The following is a 14,102-nucleotide window of genomic DNA, read 5'->3' on the forward strand; positions in this document are numbered from 1 at the left end:
AAGGTAATAGCCTTGACTTGCTCTTTAGCTTCCTTCCTGCCTGGTACTTCCGTGTCACTGGGAAGAGTGCCAGGTTGACGATTGAGCACTGCATTGGCTAATTGACCGATTTGGTTTTCCAAGGTCTTGATAGAAACCGCCTGACTCTTGCACAATAACTTAAGTTCCTCAAAATCAGCACTAGTAGGTGCAGCTGCACTTCCCTGTTGAGGATATGATTGCCTTGTAGTATACTGCTGTGGTTGCTGGAATCCAGGTGGGTTAAACTGTTTACTCACTCCTTGCTGATATGGTGGCTGAATAGCATTCTGATTATTTCCCCAGCTGAAATTTGGATGATTTCTGTTGTTAGGATGATAGGTCGCTGGCACAGGCTGCTGTTGTCGCTGATAATTATTCACATACTGAACAGATTCATTGACAAGAGAACACTGATCCGTAGCATGAGAACCTGCACAAAGCTCACAAACCATAGCTATTTGATTAACTCCATACGTAGCCAGAGAATCAACCTTCATTGATAGCGCTTGGAGCTGGGCTGCAATAGCGGTGGCTGCATCAACTTCCAGAATACCTGCGACCTTGCCTGACGTCATCCTCTGAGTTGGGTTTTGATGCTCGTTTGCAGCCATTGTCTCGATAAGATTATACGCCTCAGTATAGCTTTTAGCCCATAAGGCTCCTCCAGCTGCTGCATCGAGCATGGGCCGAGATTGGGCCCCCAAACCATTATAAAAACCAGTGATTACCATCCAATCCGGCATTCCATGATGTGGACAATTTCTCAACATTTCCTTGTAGCGTTCCCAAGCCTCACACATAGATTCTGTAGGTTGCTGCGCAAACTGAGTAAGAGCACTCCTCATAGCAGCAGTCTTTGCCATTGGATAAAACTTCACCAGAAACTTTTGCGCAAGATCTTGCCACATAGTGATTGACCCAGCTGGTTCAGAATGTAACCAGTCTTTAGCCTTATCCCTCAGTGAGAATGGGAAAAGCCTCAACTTGATAGCCTCATCAGTCACGCCATTATACTTAAAAGTGCTGCAGATCTCGACAAAATTCCTTATGTGCATGTTGGGGTCTTCAGTTGCCGCTCCTCCAAAAGAAACAGAATTCTGCACCATCTGAATAGTGCCCGGCTTGATTTCAAAGGTGTTAGATTGAATAGCCGGATGAAGGATGCTTGACTGAATGTCATCAATTTTAGGCCGAGAAAAATCCATAAGAGCTGGATCAGCTTGAACAATACGATCTCCCATGTTTACTGGTTCTTTCTGCTCAGTTCCTGAATCCGAATCCTCAAAATCTAACTTCTCCGGAGTATCAAGAACTTTGTCTTTCTCCTCAGCTGTATCTAAGGTCCTCTTGCGAGCACGAGAACGAGTTTGCATAAACGCTTGCTAAAGTACCTGAAACACAACCGAAAAGAGTAATTAACTACTACGTCCTAATCACTGAGTCCTAATGACCAATGATGGTAAGTACATAAACTAAACAAATACGTCGAGTCCCCGGCAGCGGCGCCAAAAACTTGTTAGGGCGAAAACATGCACTAATATTCACGCAAGTATACGCGTTCGCAAGTAATATAGAATACTTTCTAGTTCGTTCCCTCAGAGACTCAGACTAAGTTATTGTCTAATTAAACTCACTCACCAATGTATGATTACTTCTCAATGTTAAGATAACACTTAAAATTGTTGATTAAATATTAACTATAATTAACTACTTAATTAACCACTTAACTAACACTTCAATTTATCAATAATAAAACACTCATGAGATCACAACTTCATTATTACTTCCTTCTATGGCCATTGCTATTACCTTTAGCATGTGACAGTGATGATATTAATCGAATAACACGGAACTGATAAAAGCCAACTTTCATTGTACTAATACCATTCTACCAAACATCCACAATTAAGATAGAAGTTGAATAGTCATCAATCATGTTGAGTTCCTATATGTCTACAGAAATTGATAACATAACGATTTAAGCACAAGTTATTCCTTTTGATTACATAGGGCAAATAAAACTGTTAGAGTTACCCACTAATCATGCACAACGTACATGAACCTATGTTAGCATGGCAAGTTCTAAATCTCAAGATCCACTGTCGCTTCACAAGAGATTAACACCCTATCTTATATGTTCGCGACGCACATAAGACGAATACGCACAACCAATACTAGATATCACGCAATCATCACACACTAAAGTATTAAACAATTAACTAAAGAATTCCATAATAAATCCGTTGCAACCCCATGATCATGATTAGCCCATAATAGAACTTATCGCCATCATGGGTTAATAAGAAATCATGATAAACAACACAAGAAAATAATAACTAAACTAATTATATTAAAACAGAGTACGTCACAAGAGTAAATAAGTCAAAGCAAGAAAACTAGCATCCAACGTTACAACGAAACAAGAATCACAAGAAAATATGCTTCCTCTTCGCTGCAGTGTGCTAAATCGGTCTTCTTCCTTATCTCCTTCGCTTCTTGCGCAAAACACAATCTAAAACATAATCTCCTTAATATTCTCTATGAAAACGTCTCAAATCTAATTATATAATAGTCCCATAAAATTCAGATTACATAGAAGTTGGAAGCCAAACAGAAGTAGAAGTCTAAAATAATTCAGCTTTTTCCCCGACCCTGCGCGGCCGCTCAGCATTTCTGCGCGGGCGCGCAAGGCTGCTGCGCGGCCGCTCAGCATTGCTGCGCGGGCGCGCAGGACCCTACTGGAAAAATTCCAGGTTTGCTCCGTTTCTTCGCCGTAATCTGCCCGTTCTTTTCCTCTCGCAATGGTGAACACATGCCAAGGCTTATTCTTGATGATTCCTCCTCCGAAATGCAACTAATACCCTGAAATACATAAACACTAGAAAAACGCATCAAATACACAAAATACTTGATTTCAAGACACCAATTTAAGCCATTTTAAGACGTTCTAAGTGGTATAAAATGCCACTTATCAACGGGTCATTTTTAATAATTTAAAATTGTAATATTTAATTTTTTTTTATTTTACTCGATAATAATAATACTTTTTTAAAATTCGGATTAATAGGGTTTATAGATTACAATTTTATTTTAGTTGCGCGATTAGGTTTAGCAACCGGTAACATTTAACTATAAAATAAGGAATCATGCGGTATATTAAAGAAAGAACTTCAATTTGTGATTTAGAAAATATATGGATACAATACACTTTTGAAAACAAGCTTTTAATTATTAATTTTAAGGTTAATTTGGTAAATTCAGCGTGTATTAAAAAAGAGGTACCTTACCAAATTTTTTTATATTTTATCTTTTGTATAATAGTACATATAAATAGATATATAGATATGTTTAATTTATTTTGAATTTTATTTTAGTACACGATGATTATTATTTAATTTTGGTCAGGATGAGGAGTATATTATTTTTTAACATATATAATAATATAATATCGTAATTTGTTGGCTCGAATAAATAGGATATTACTAGATAGATATGATAATAAAATATTTTATAATAATTTACAAATAATAATATTATATTTATTTACCACCTAAGAAGTTGCAGTGGATAAGGATTTAGAAGATTATACAATTATTTGACTCTTATCAAACAATCCAAGAAGCGGTTTCTAGAATTAGATGATAGATTTTGGAATGAGTCTTAACTAGAGCTATAAAACTTTTATATGCAAAAAAATGAGTAAAGATTATATCACTGTTATAAAATTATAATTTTTTTAATAGTTATTGGGGAGGTAACTAATGCGATAGGGAACATAGGGAGGCAGCGAGGAAAGATGTGTTTTATTTTATGAGGAAAAAATCAAGGAAATAGTTACATAAATTTAAATCTAATTTTGTAAAATTAATTTATAAAAATTATATAAATAAGGGTCATTCGATAAATTCAGCGTGTACTAAAAAATAGGTACCGTACCAAAATTTTTAGTGTTTCGTCTTTTATTTAATAGTAATAGATAGATAATATATATACGACATCTCTCCGGTCTGATATATTACATACATACATATCTCTATATACTAATATTAAGGGGAAAAAATCATAATCACAAAAAAAATATTCTCTAAAAAATATTTTTTGATCCCCTATTTTCATTAATGATTAAAAATTCACTCATTGTGTTTATTGACTGGAGGAATCTGGCAACAACAAAGACTGAGGTTCTTGTCGGAATTAAGATCTATAACGGTGGTTCTTCGCCGGAAAATCAAGCGGTTTGTGGTTATTTTAGGCTGAGATTGATCAGAGTAAGTGGTGGCTCTCTTATCAGCTCTCAACTTCGTACCCTCTCAATGTGCCTACGTACCCTTTATATAGGGATCAAGTCTGACGTAGTTCTTGTGGAACAAGAAATCTAATGGACTTAGACTTCTTATTCCTAAGCCTGGTAGAAGCCCATCCAAAGTCCGTCTTCCGCTAGCTTTAGGAATGTCCAACTATGAGGCCCAACCGCGAAGGCCCAAGACTCGTCCGTAATCGTAGGACTTCACGGATAGTGCATCTCCCTGCGCAAGGATAACACTCCGCTATAGCTATCTCCCTTAATTTACGGACACAGATATAGCCACGGTTCACCCCAAGTACCGGACGCATCCCTGTCCCCCGAATGAGGATAACCCGCCAGATAGCAGGATAGGTAATCCCAAGCTCTTGGGTGCAAAGTGCAGGATGACTCCAAAATTCTCCAACGCGGACACCCGTTGAATACAAGAACAGAGTTCCCAAAACACACACCAATATTAAGCCCGTATCGCCAACGAGGACACCCGTTGAATACAGGAGGAGGCCTTCAATCATCAGGCATACCCCTGGAGGCCTTCAAGTTTTTTCACGGACATCCCCCTCCTTGATCGTCTCAAGGAGGGAATTCTTCAAAGAGTACCTGCAACAAATACGTTAGTAAAAACAATCTCCATTGTTCCTCTCCATGCAAACTTTATCCTGAAGTCACCATTAAGAATACATAGACCAAACACAGGACGTGTCCTAAGACCTTGGGCGCGCCCTCACCTTTATGAAACTTGTATTGTCTCATCAAAAACCGCCACGCACAGCATTCCACTACTCAGGGCACGTCCTGATCAAGACAGGCACGTCCTCTAGCGTCTATTGCCACAAGACCATATTTGCCAAATACTTTCACCATGATTGACGCGTCCACATAGCTTGGGCGCATCCTTCCCTGACCATGCACTCCCATGCTCCGCCATTACCAGATCATAAAACATCTTCTCACAAGTAGGCACGTCCTCAGTGCTTAGATGCGTCCTTACTTTCTACAAAGCAATACCAGTTTTTGACTGTACTTAATCCGCATTTGACCCGAGTCAATCCAATGCCAAATTTTGGGTATAACAACTACCCCCAAATTCCATTTGCAGTTGAAAACAAAATTGAAATTTTTATTCCAAAAAACCAAGCAACTAAATTTGGCTTGCGAACACAGGACACACCATTGGTAGAGGACGCGTCTTTCCACTCACTCTATAGCCAGTTGCGCTATAGCTGTCGCTTACGTCAGCACACACTCTCCTCTATAAATACCCTAATCACATCTCATTATTATTACTTTCCTCTCTTCTCTCTCAAGAAACCGCCATCACAACCGCATAAGCTTTCGGCTAAAATTTTCGACGATTCAACCGCTCATTACTCGATTTCTACAGCTTAATCGAATCCCCATTATATAAGGTACGTAAATCATCTTTTACTTTTTTATTTGGTTGATTAATCCAACCGTAATAAGCAAAAAACTATTCATATGTCTCAACTGTTCTTCATTTTCCTTTGTATGTATATGTGTATATATCTGTAAAACCACTGTATTTAGCTTCCTTGATTCTCCAGTCACATGTTTCTAGATTTTAGAGAATTTCCCCCAAATCGATTATAGTCGATTAAAATTCCACGACATTGCAACCATATCGGACGCGTCTTCCCGTCAGGGCGAGTCTTAAGACATATGTTCAAGTTGTTCCAAACAAAGGTCATATAGGGCCAGTACCTTACTAGTACGCGTCATTATAGTGCCTCTCCTGCTGATAGATTTTTAAGACGCGCCCTCGCATGTTTCCAGTATCTTCCTTCCCTTCTCCGTTTTTTTTTCTTTCTTTTTTCTGTTTGTTTTTGTTGTGGACGCGTCCTCAAGTATTTCTTCCTTCTTTTGCAGCTGGAGGACGTGTCTTCTTCATCACCTTTCCATCCATTCAAAACTCTCAACAAATGCCTTGGGATTTACTCCCCTCACTTGATCTCTTTTAAACCCGATTTCCCTGAATTTCACAGGACGAGTTCCTTCCTTCAAGCAGAAAGACGCGTCTTCGAGTCTCTCAAATCAAAGACTTCTATAATATCTGATTCCAGTTCTGATTCCATGGATCACGTCCCCATAAACTTTAGAATGAAAAATAAAGGACTCAAACGAAAAAGAACTCCAACTCTCCATGCTAGGGCTGCCATCGAAGATTGGACGGAATGATGAAATTGTACCTTCAACCAGCCAACAGCCCCTACGCATGATTGTTTCAGACGAGGACGCACCTCCTTCTCAGGACGCGTCAGCTTCTCAGGACCCGTCAGCTTCTCAGGACGCGTCCCCTCTTACCGTAAGTGAATTTGAAAAGAGGGTTCCAGACCCCGAGGCATATCCTGTGTCCCCTCAGAAATCTGATCCTCCCCTGGAACACTGGGAACCCTCAGATGTTGAAGTAGATTGTGACTGGACAAGGCTTGGTGCTCTAACTGAGGCAGAGAAAAATGCCAGGAGGAAAAAAGAAGGCAAGCTAGCCTGTGTAGCTCTTGACTCCACTGCAACTGACTGGGAAATCCAATGGCATATGATATACTACGACATGGAGGGCATCTGGGCGCGCCCTCTTCGTACAATGAGGCCACACATTTTTAACATTGGGAATCAAAGGATTCTCAGAATGGTTCTCACACCAAAACTGATTTCCTTGGGTGTGAGCGCGCCCTTACATCCGTACATCAAGAAAATTTTGAAGTGGTACGATGTGGCTCCAGTCCAACTACCCCAAACTCCTACAAGTTAGCTTGGGCTCTGTACATTATGTACCATAACCTGGGATTGGGCGCGCCCTCAATGAAAGTGCTCACCTATTTTTTCAGCATCAGGAAATCTATCCTAGGCTACCACTACCTGGTTGTCAACAAATGGTTGAACAATAAGGGATTTAATGAAGGCAAGATCAGTCATGAACGAGACTGGAAGGAGCCATTTTTCTACATCTATGATGTCAAAAGGACGCGCGTTCGTTTCAACTTAGAGCCAAGCACAACGTCTTGGACGCGTCCTGTCCCTCAGGGCGCGTTTTCCATTTTGTAGCCTTTCTCTCTTTTCTTTTTGTAACCTTCGACTTTCTTCTCTAGATAAAAGAACTCAGAAAGAACTATCAGGAAGGAAGAAAAAAAGAGAAGAGGAGGTATTGCAATATGCTGAGAAGCATTTCAACCTCAAGGATATGATCACTGAGGAGAACTTGAATAAAATAGGAGCTTTGTCCCCACGAGTGGGTTCTCTTTGCAAATTTCGAGATTTTCACAATGGGAAGCTCATTCTTACTGCTTCTGAGAAATCCTAAAGGGCTCCATGCCACAGAGATTATTCAGCCAGACATTAATAAAAAGGTGGACTTAGAGCAAGGTAAGGAATTACTAGGTATAAGACGCGTCCTGACTCTATGACGCGCCATTTGTATGCTTACCTTTTCCCTTTAACTTAACCTGATTTATAGACGTTCCCCTACGCTTTCATTTCGGGTGCGCCTTATTCTCGGTGCGCGTCTCCTTATAAAATCTAGAACTGATGTTAGCATGTTATTTATATCTTTCCCATACATCCAATATGCTCTTAGGTAGGACGCGTCATATCTTCCAGACGCGTCATATCCACACATATCTATATATGCATTTTTCATATCTTTGCATTCATTTTGCTTGACATTTCTTCATGCATTTACATGTCTTTATATGCATGCATTACCAATCTTTAAATTATACCCTGGGCGTGTCCTACTATCTGGACGCGTCTTCTTTATTTGACTAACATTTTTCCATGTTTATATCCCAGACATGGCTTCTCTCCCAAAAGGTTTCACTATTGGGGCTTCCAAGAAGCTAAGGGTGAAGAAGCAAACTCCCCTAAAGCCTGATCCGAAGGTGAAAAATCCTACTCCTGCTGCGACTCCTCCACCTTCCCCCAAGATCATGGCTACCACAGTACCTGACATCATCTGTTAATGAGGACGCGCCCTCGAAGCATCAAAAAATTGTTCCTGATGACCAATCCTTTGTCCTCAGATATTTGGGCGCATCTTCAGCCGGTGTTTTTACTGAGGATGAAGTCAGGGGTTGGACTTTCATAACCGACCAGCAGACAGAGAAGGCAATGGTGAGGGCTGCAGCTGAGCTTCATCTGCACACTAGGAAAAGTGCTAACATATCTGCAAGACTCAGGGCGCGTCTTGCTGCCACCGACACTGCAAAGAGCCAAGCTGAAGATAAAATAAAATCTTTGGAAAAGTACATTAATTTGCTTGCCCAAGAAAAGGACATCGAGATCAAGCGCCTGCAGGAGGACAAGGCGCGTCTTGAGGGGGAGAAAGCCATTCTGGAGGGTAATGTCATTTCTGTGGAGAAAACAATGGATAATGTTATCACTTTGAATTCCACCTTGCAGCTGGAGCTTGACACTCTAAACGATGACATACTGCATGGGTGGAGAGAGGAGAAAAAGCTAGTCTATCAAAATGGCTTCGCAGCTGGATTCGAGGAATGATGCTCTGGGTTTATTACCAATGACCCAGAGTATTCCTTTTCTAAGTTCGATGCAGACACCCAGATATGGGTAAATGACTTCAGAATCAGGGCTGCGGATTCCATTAAGAGCAAAAGGATTTTTCTGGGCTTGGAAGAAGAGGACGCGTCTCCTGCTCCTTCACCACTTCAAACTCAACCTCCTCTTGCAGGCGACCAAGACAAGCCTCAGGATGCGGCTCCTGCTTAGGACGCAACCTATGTTTATTCATGAAGTTATTACCTGAACCATTTTAAGGGTGCAGGCCCCTTGAAGCCTTGCAAATTGTAATGATTACTTTTAAACCTCATTTGCTTGCATATTTTCATGATATTTCTCTTTAATTTACCTCTATGCATATCTTCTACTTTATCACTTTACCTCGACCTACATATGGGCGCGTCCTGTGCTTAGGACGCGTCACTTTTTGTAATACTGTTACTCTTTCTACTATCACATGTCAAGCAGGTGTCATTAATGGGCGTATCTTCTGTATTTGGATGCGTCATTTTTTGTTTCTGAATTGTCTGGGTTGTCCATTTTTGTTTCCATGTCTTATCTAAAGGAACAAGTACGTGTGGGGCGCGTCCTAAGCGAGGACGCAGTCTTCCTTTTAATTATGTTTTAAAGAAACACAAAACTGTCAGAGCATCAACCAAGATAACTCGGGCGCGTCCTTGGAAATAGTACGCGTCTCAGTTCCACTTTTACTTGAGTTTTGTTGTTCCTTCTAACATCTGCATAGAACTATCAAACAGGGCGCGCCCAATGGCTTGGACATGTCATGAAACCAAGCAAATTAACAAAAAAATAACTTTTGGAAAATTTCAAAGTTTTCATTAGTGATGCGCTCTGGTGTCAAAAGTGCACCAGTCCCCCGTCTACTATGCTCTGTGGGAAATTTATTCAAAAAAACGATCCTTCAACTAATTCTAAGGTAAATAGTACATGCACTACCCCCCTAGGCTTGGAGGAATTTATTTAATTCTAGTCTATAATCTAGGCATAGCCATAAATATATAATAAAAGAGGTACGTAAGGGGCCCAAGCCGCGCCTTACTGATAATATTTTCGAAGATGTTCCGCGTTCCACGCTCGCGGAACCAGCTTCCCTTCCATATCCTCAAGGTGATAAGTCCCTTTCCACAAGATGGCTTTTATCTTGTATGGTCCTTCCCAATTAGCTCCAAACATTCCATGTTGGGGGTTCTTCATGTTGGGCATCACCTTCCTAAGCACCAAATCTCCCACCTTCAGCAATTGTCCCTTTACCTTCTTGTTATAATACCTTACAGCGCGTTGCTGATATGCTGCAAGCCTCAGCTGAGAATTTTCCCTTGTTTCTTCCAAGAGATCCAAATGAAGTCTTTGATTAACCTCTGCATCCTCCTCCGTGTAACAATCTCTGCGAAGCGATCCCGAACCAACTTCCACGGGGACCATAGCTTCATAGTCGTAAGTAAGCATAAACGGAGTTTCTCCCTGTAGTAGATCGTGGAGTAGTGTTGTAGGACCACATCACCTTTGGGAGTTCTTCAGGCCAATTTCCTTTGCGCTCTTCCAACTTGGCTTTGAGGGTATGCTTTATTATTTTATTCACAGCTTCGGTCTGCCCATTGCTTTGAGGATGATAGCTTGTAAGGGATTCCAAACCTGCACACGATGGAGTTGAAGATAAAATCTCTGATTTTCTTTGCGGTTATAGTAGCCAATGGAATAGCCTCCGCACACTTAGTAAAATAATCAACTGCGACTACCGCATACTTGACATCCCCTTTAGCCTTGGGGAGCTCGCCAATAAGGTCTATTCCCCACATGGCAAATGGCCACGGGCTTATCATAGATGTTAAGAGTGTCGCTGGCATAGATGAGTAGTTTGCAAAGCGTTGGCAGCGATCGCATACTTTGACGAAATTCGCTGCATCTTCTTTCATCGTAGGCCAATAATATCCTTGGTGTAAAACTTTCATCGCTAATGAGCTACCCCCTGAGTGATTACCACAAATTCCTTCATGCACCTCCCTTAAGATGTAATTTCCTTCTTCTTTATCAACACATCTGAGCAGTGGTTGATTAAAACCTCTCTTATACAGAACTTCATCGTACACCACATACCTCACAGCCTGGTAGCGAAGTCGACGAGCCTTGAACTTATTCTCGAGGAGTGTTCCCTTGTGAATGTAGGCAAGAAGGGGCGTCATCTATGTTTCCTTGGGAGCCTCATCTACTTACATCGCCTCTATCTCTGGGATGCTAGGAATTTCCTGAATCTCTAAAGGTATGGATCCCAATAACACAGCCTCTTGATGTGACCCCATTTTTGCTAAAGTATCCGCTATTGCTATTCTTTTCCCAGCGATACACATTCCAACCTAACCTCTCTGAACTTTCCGATCAAGCGCTTCGTGCATCTCAAATACAATTCCGTTCGCGGGCCTCGCGCTTGAAACCCCCCCATTAACCTGATTCACTACCAGCTCTGAATCACTCCTCGCAATTAGGTTTCGCACCCCCATTTCTAAAGCGATTTTTAAACCATTAATCAACGCTTCATACTCCACATCATTATTTGTTGCATAAAATTTGAAGTGAATTGCAGTATCAGATGATGGCCTTCTGGAGATACGAGTATTATGCATGCACCTGCTCCTCCATTGTTAACTGCCCCATCTACATGTAAGATCCACCAGGGATATGGGAACTCTTCTAAAGATTCTTCATTACGAGGGGGCTGCAACACCACCAAAGCTTTATCATCGACCGCAGAATCAAATTCCAACAAAAAATCGGCTAAGGCTTGTCCTTTAATTATTGTACAGGGCATGTATTCCAAGTCAAACTGTCCCAATTCTATGGCCCATTTCAACATCCTCCCTGATGATTCTAGCTTGTGAAGGACTTGCCGTAGTGGATATGTTGTGTGGACTTTAATTCTATGGGCCTGGAAGTACGGCCGTAATTTCCTTGAAGCAAGGACCAAGGCATAAACCAATTTCTCCATGCTTGTGTAACGAGTCTCAGCGTCGTGTAATCGCTTGCTCACATAATACACTGGTGACTGCTGCCCATCTTCATCCCTTACCAGAATATCGCTGATTGAATATTACGACACCGCGAGGTACAGTATTAGAGATTCTCCATCTAACGGTTTTGACAACATGAGAGGGTTTCCCAGTTGTTCCTTGATCCTTCTGAAAGCCTCTTCGCATTCTGGTGTCCATACGAAGTCTTTCCCTACCAACTTAATTGCCTTAAAGAACTCCTTGCATCTTTCAGAAGATTTGGAAACAAATCAATTCAGCGCGGCAATCCTCCCAGTTAAACTTTGCACCTGTTTCATATTGGCGGGTGATTTTATATCCAGCAATGCCTTAATCTTTGCGGGATTGGCCTCGATTCCCCGATGGTTGACGATGAACCTGAGAAACTTACCCGACTCCACGCCGAATACACACTTTTGTGGGTTCAACTTCATGCGAAACCTCCTTAGAATGTTAAACATTTCCATCAAGTGTTCGATATGGTCATCCGCCTCCTTGGATTTTACCAACATATCATCCACATACACCTCCATGGTTCTCCCAATTTGGTTTTTAAACATCATATTCACCAACCGCTGATAGGTTGCGCCAGCATTAATCAATCCAAACGGCATTTCTATGTAGCAGTATAGCCCCCTGTCGGTGATGAAGGATGTATGCTCTTGGTCGGGACCATACATGGGGATCTGATTGTAACCCGAATATGCATCCATGAAACTTAGCAAGGCATGCCCTGCCGTCGCGTCAACCAACTGATCAATTCGTGGGAGCGGGAAACTATCCTTTGGACATGCCTTGTTGAGATCTGTGAAATCTGCACACGTCATCCACTTCCCGTTCGGCTTTTTTACAAGCACTGGATTTGCAAGCCATTCGGGGTAGTAAGATTCTTTGATTAGTCCCACCTCCAACAATCGTTCTACTTCTTCTTTTAATGCTATCGCCCTTTCCCCGCTCACTGGGCGACGCTTTTAACGTATGCTCGTATAATTCGGGAAGATATTCAACCGGTGACACATTACTCCTGGGTCGATTCCCACCATGTCTGAATGATTCCATGCGAAGACATCGAGATTTCCAATCAAGAAGCGGGTAAGACTTTCCCTCATTTCATCACCTAACTGGGATCCCACTTTCAAAACCTTGCTCGGGTCATCTTTGTCGATCAGAACAGATATTGTGTCTTCGGCCTGACCCCATTTTTTCAGCGGGCATAGGGACCTTGGGATCCAAATCAAAATCAAAGTCACGGGGGTCCTCTAAGCCCATTTTTTTATCCGAGGGCGCGTCCCCATGAGTGGGTGCAGTCTTCCTCAGGACAAGGCGTGATTTTGTGTAATGCAAGTATGGAGGGCGCGTCCTCATTTTGAGGAGCATCAACCTCAATTCCATTTTTGCTCTTCAAGGGCGCGTCCTCTTTTCGAGGAGCATCCACCTTGAAGTTATTTTCGAGACTTTGCAAAATCTCACTTCTTCCTTCTAACTTTTCTCCGTTAACCTCCTTCTGCATGATTTCTTCTATTTGGTTCACCACAACTTCTTCCATGCTACGGATCCTCGAAACATTCCCAAACGTAAAAACAGGGGTCCCGGTGATACGAGTCTCTTCCCTCTCTGGGCTTTCTACAAAATAGTGGGCGTGAACCTCTCCACTTGGTTTTGTATGAATATCCTCCGCACCCTCAAACGGAAGACCCTTTCCCTCGTATCTTCTCCTGCGAAATTCTTTAACAGCCTTGTGATAGCAGTCGCGTGACTCATATTGCATCCCTCTCAGAATGCCTACTCCGTTAGGCGTTGGGAATTTTATCATCAAGTGATGTATCGAGGTTATCACTCTTAACCCTCATAACCAAGGTCTGCCCACCAACACGTTGTGCGCAGAATCCTGATCCAGCACTTTGAAATCTATCATTTGAGTGACAAATAAAGCTCCTTCCCCAAGTGTAACGGGAAGCCTAACCGAACCCATAACTCTCACTGCTTCTCCAGTAAAGCCATAGACGTGTGCATCTTCAAAATACATGTCCCTATCGGAGAAACCCAATTTTTTGTATGTGCTGTAGTACAGGATGTTCGCAGAGCTCCCGTTATCCAAGAAGACCCGATGCACGTTCATGTCCCCGATAAGCATAGTTATTACCGGTGCATCATTATGGGATGATGTACCCATCTTGACTCTCTCTCCCTGAACGTAATATCGG

General features: G+C 41.8%; 1 non-coding gene across 1 annotated transcript; it reads left to right on the plus strand.

The window, feature by feature from the left end:
- Positions 1-762: 762 nt before the first annotated feature.
- Positions 763-869, plus strand: LOC141715503 (small nucleolar RNA R71). The gene has a single exon (XR_012572263.1). It is a non-coding gene; the product is annotated as a small nucleolar RNA R71 (small nucleolar RNA).
- Positions 870-14,102: the final 13,233 nt, after the last annotated feature.

Source organism: Apium graveolens, chromosome 3 (assembly GCF_009905375.1).
Source record: "Apium graveolens cultivar Ventura chromosome 3, ASM990537v1, whole genome shotgun sequence".
NCBI classification, from domain to species: domain Eukaryota; kingdom Viridiplantae; phylum Streptophyta; class Magnoliopsida; order Apiales; family Apiaceae; genus Apium; species Apium graveolens.